Source organism: Prionailurus bengalensis, chromosome C1 (genome assembly GCF_016509475.1).
Source record: "Prionailurus bengalensis isolate Pbe53 chromosome C1, Fcat_Pben_1.1_paternal_pri, whole genome shotgun sequence".
Taxonomy (NCBI): domain Eukaryota; kingdom Metazoa; phylum Chordata; class Mammalia; order Carnivora; family Felidae; genus Prionailurus; species Prionailurus bengalensis.
In genome coordinates, this window is record NC_057345.1 from 128,186,533 (window position 1) to 128,191,628 (window position 5,096).

A 5,096-nucleotide genomic window follows, 5' to 3' on the forward strand; every position below is an offset into this window, starting at 1 on the left:
TGCCTGTGTCTGAGGTAAATAAGCTTTCTCTGGAAGTGAGTAGAGATTGTCCTCCTGGGTGAGACAGCCATGTGCTGTGTTTATGCTTTCCACCCTATCTCACTGCTTTTGAAGCTAACTGAATTCACTTTTTGCTAGTTCTGGCAGCATCACCAGCCCCTTTTTCTGCTCACAGCCCTGAAGGAGGCCTTATGTGGTCTTTTGACAGCCCACTCCTTGCACCCAGGGAGAATTGGACCCATTGTTTCATGGGGTTTCCTTTAGGCTAATCTGAGGAGTGTGAAAGAACCCATTTAGAGGGGTCTGATGAAAAAGGACAAAATAAAGATCAAACCCAGACACAATCAAAAGCTGTTTGTTAACAGGCAAGATGTTCTTCAAAGCGTTTATCAGGAGCCAGGGGAGACTTATCTTGCAGCATTATGTGGAGAAAGTAGGCGGGTCTGAGGGCATTCATTTGAAGTTCTAAACAGATGACTGCTGGCCTGGCAGCTGGGTTGGGAATTATCGGCAAGTCTCTTGGGTTAAGTGGGCAGCACTCGTAGATAAGTGTCTGGGAAAAATAACAAGTCATGTAATAAGTAATGTTTATTGGGAAAGTCCCCCAAACCTCCTGTCCTTGCACCCACTTCCAGGAAGGAGGTACATGCTGAAAGTTTCCTTATCCTGAATCCCTGGTTTAGGAAATTGAGCTATTCTGGTGTCATATAAGCCTTGTACCTATTTTTGAGATGATAAACAAATGCATGGAAGCATTACCTTCCTCAAACTAGCACTAGACTGGGACAAAATGGTACTTGCAGGGCTAGCCTCTATAATGCCTGCTATTAATGGTGGTAGGTAACATTTATTGAATGCCTACCACATGCCAGGTATGCATTGTGCCCACATGATCTCATTTGATTCTCACCACACCCTAAACTCTTATTATCCCCATTTTATAGATGTAGGAACTGAGACCCTGTGAAATTCATGTAATTCACTTAAAGTGAATTAAATTTGCACAGCTAATACATAGTAGAACTGGGGGCTAAAACTCTATGGCTTGCTATATCCAGAGTCTGTGCTCTTAATTGCTTATCCTACTGCCATTTTAATGAGACCCACCAAGGACTTCATCTCCCTTATTCCTTAGAAAATGGGAACTGAGTTTTTCGTTTGAAACTTCGGTCCCAGATGGAGAGACTGAGGCACATAGAAGTTTAATTAACTCAACTGGAACTGTAATGGTTCACAGGATTGACCGTAAGAGATAGATTTTTTTTTCTTATTGTAAAAGACAAGCTATGAGTCAAACACCAACAGATTTAAGGACATGGGGTGGTGGCAGAAAGGATACCCAAAATGCAGAGTTACTCAGATACCCATTTGAGTTAATGTTTGTAATGATTCCTATTAGCATACACGTGTTTTAATATCACTCCTTAAAAGAGCAACTACAAATTGTGTTTCCCCAAACAGTAGCCATTGTAACATGTAGCTATTTAAATTTAAAGTAGTTAAATAAAATTTAAAATGCAGTATTTCAGTTCTGTCATCCACTTCTCAAGTGCCCAATAACAGATACAGAACATTCCCATCATTGCAGAAAGTTCTGTTGAACGGCAGTGCTACAAAACCTCCTTTGACCCATGCTCCACACTACTTACCACACCATTTCTTGCTGTTCTCTGCAAAACTCCTTGAAGAGTCAGCTCTACTGTTATCTCCCCTTTCCCCCCTCCCTTTCTCTCCACACTCTACTGCATATCAACCACTTCACTGAACATTGTCTTTCCAGGGTCATTAATAATCCACATTTGCCCAACCCAGAGGTCAATGTCCTCACCTAGTCTGTCCTCTCAGTGTGGGATGCTGCTGGTTACACTCTCCCTCTTCATACACTGCCTTCTCTGAGCTGCTGGAAGACCATACTGTCTTGGTCCTCCTCCTACCTGAATGGGACACCTGACAGTCTTCTTTACTCCCTTATCCTCCCCAGCAAGACCTGTCATTACAGGGTCCCTGGGGCTTGGTCCTCAGACCTCCTGTCTTACATATCTACACTCTCTCCATGGGTGATCTCAACAACCAAAAGCAGAAAGCACAGCACTCATCTCCTGGGCTTAAAGCCCTACAATAGCTTTCATTTGCAACCAGAATAAAATCCAGAGTCCCTACTGTGGCCTTCAAGGTCCTGCATGAGATAGTTTCTGCCTTCCTCTCCCTCTGTTCTATCTGTGTTGGTTTTCTCTCTGTCCTTTGACTAGGTTATTTGCTCTTAGCTTGGAGCCATAGGATTAAACTGCTTTCCTCCAGATCTTCCAATGGCTGATGCTTGTCATCATTTGGGTCTTTTTTTTTTTTAGTTCATTTATTTATTTTTGTGAGAGAGAATGTGCAGAAGAGAGAGAGAGAGAGAGAGAGAGAGAGAGAATCCCAGGCAGGCTCCACCCTGTCTGTGCAGAGCCTGATGTTCCCATGAACCGTGAGATCATGACCTGAACCAAAATCCAGAGTTGAATGCTCAACCCACTGAGCCACACAGCTGTCCCATCATTTGGATCTTAATTCAAGTATCACCTCAGAAAAGTCATCCCTGACCACTCAAGGATCCGGCAGCTGTCCTCTTCACACACTAATATACCTTGTCCTATTTTATTTTATTCATGGCATTTATTAGTAATTGAACTTTCCTCATTTATTTATGTTTTATGGTCTGTTTTTTGACATTGGCATATAAGCTCCTTGAGGGGTAGTTCCTCTATTTCTCTTACCACTCAGTACCTACTACAAAGTTTGGCACATAGTAGGTGCTCAATTAAGGCTTCTTGACCTGAAAAGTTACTTGACTAACAATTTGGCCAGGAGTCAGAATGGGGATACTAGGACTATAACAGACTCCCTTGAGAGTCAATCAGAGGCAGAGGAAGGACATTAGTGGGATGTACAGCTAGGAGTAGAAAACTTTGTTGAAGGAGCTTTTTGCTTCTAGCCAGCTGGACATGGCTCATGTTTTAAACCAATTTCCTTATATTTTATAACGCTACGTGTACCTTAAGAATGTCAATTTCTCTTAATCTTTTTGCTGATTTCCTCTGAAAGATCCTAACCCAACATCAGTATGCCTTTGGACAAACCATTCATGGACCTTGGTTTCTCCATCCATAAAGCAATTTGGCTTTGGTAGAGAATTCCTACTTTCTCTCAGCATTCTATTTCTAATTGCCTGATGTCACTTTAAGGAATCTTAGATTATACTCTTTCAGAAAAGCAATTTCACAATAATTTATAAAAGACTTTAAAAATAATTTCACTTCTAGAATATATCCTAAAGAAATAGTCATAAATTTGAACAGAGAGTAATTCACAATTATGTTTATCTTAGATTTATTAATAATAATTTAAAAGTCAGAAACAATGTAATTAATCAACAGTAAGAAAAGCTAAATAAATTCAAATACTTGTGTGTTTGGATATTAAAATATTAGAATATTAGAATGAAAATTCCAAGAACTGTTAGAAATGAAGATTTCCCCCAAAAATATAATAATGAGGAAAAACTTTATAATTCTTGTTAAATTATTTATAATTTTGACCTATAAAATACCTGTGTTTATGAAAAGAAAACCTGGAGAAAATCAAAACGTAACTTGCAGTTATCTTTGGACATGAGATTAGTCTTCTTTTAATATTTGTTATTATTTTCTTAGGCAATGAGCATGTAGTTCTTCTTACAGCCAGCGAATTACATTTTTAGGCAGGAGGAATGGATTCCAGTGTTAGGAATTTGGAGTTGGAAGTCTCAGGTTCAGTACAGTTTAGCTCAACACATATTTACTGAATGCCTTTTATGAGTCAGGCACTGTTTCATGAGCTGGGGATAAAACACAGAGAAGGCAGAGTCTGGCCTATGAGACAGACTGAAAATTGAACATTTGCCTGGAAGATTATCACAGTGTGCTATGGGAACAGGGGGAAGCAGGAGAGAGTGTTTGGAGAGAGTGGTGAAGGAGACACAGTGCTTCAGGAACAGTGTCCTGAAAGTTCTGGGTCATGGTTCTGGTCCTACTTACTTGTTCCTGACTTTGGGCCAGTCATTCAAACAGTCAGCCTCTCAGTTCCCCATCGTAAAATGCAAATAACACTACCAACCCTCTCTACTAAAGCAGGTTGTGATTTTTTCAGATCATATGGAGACAGAGAATAGGAATGCTTTTGGCACCTGAGAAGAGCTATCAGGGGCTTATGGATTTAACCTAAAGACAGCAGGAAGTAGAAGCCTTGATTTAATGATTAACAGCTCAGTAAGGCCTGAGGCCAGTTGGATGACAATTCTCTTGTGTCTTGAGTGAGGTTGCCACTTCTCCCTTCCTCTGAGCCTAGCAGCTATTTTGTGGTATGTTATCACTCCAAAAAAAAAAAAAAAAGTGCAATAAAGCTAATAGGGGTCTAAAATGGGTCTGTGTAGGAGAGTCTGTGCTTCCGCATTGTAATGTCCTCTCCTCTTTCCTGGCTTTAGCTCTGGGGGTGACCTTCTTAAATCATCATGTTTTATGACCCAGAGGAAATTGTGCTGCAGTTAAGGACCCCCATCCCTATTATTTTGAAATTCACAAGCCTGGGTACTGTCTGGAATTAGACTGGAGGACATGTGGAGCTGGTAGCATTGATGTTCAGTTTGCAGCTGTTGAAGCTGGATTCTTTTGTGTCAGTGGCATCTCCCATTGGCCCCAGTCCCTGGGTCACCACATGTTTCAGAACAAAAGGGAAAGGCTGAAGCTCCTCCTGGCATGGCCAGGTCTCAAATCTGCTTACTCAGGAAGGCAAAGCCACCAGAGATGGGATTTGGTAGTTCCCTAAGATAGTCAGTGAGTCTGCTTTTTCTGCTCTTCTTTTGGGGTGGTCTGGCTCTTTCCTAGGGATCCTTGCACAGAATAATTGGTTCATTCTCTGTCAGTTTCCTTCTCTTCCTCTGATCTTTCTCCTTTTTATTTCCCCTCTCCTCTTCCCTCCCTTTCATTTTCAACAAATATTTATTGAGAATCTATTATGCTTCTGGCATTGTGTTATGCACTGCAGGGAAAACAAATGGAAAATGCTGCCCAAAATTTTAT

General features: G+C 40.9%; 1 long non-coding RNA gene across 1 annotated transcript; it reads right to left on the reverse strand.

Annotated features, from left to right (window-relative positions):
- Nucleotides 1-339: 339 nt before the first annotated feature.
- LOC122479376 lies at nt 340-3,146 on the reverse strand. Its single transcript, XR_006296354.1, has 2 exons — nt 3,036-3,146; nt 340-553 (listed from the first exon to the last, which is right to left on the reverse strand). It is a non-coding gene; the product is annotated as an uncharacterized LOC122479376 (long non-coding RNA).
- Between the last annotated feature and the right edge of the window lie 1,950 nt (nt 3,147-5,096).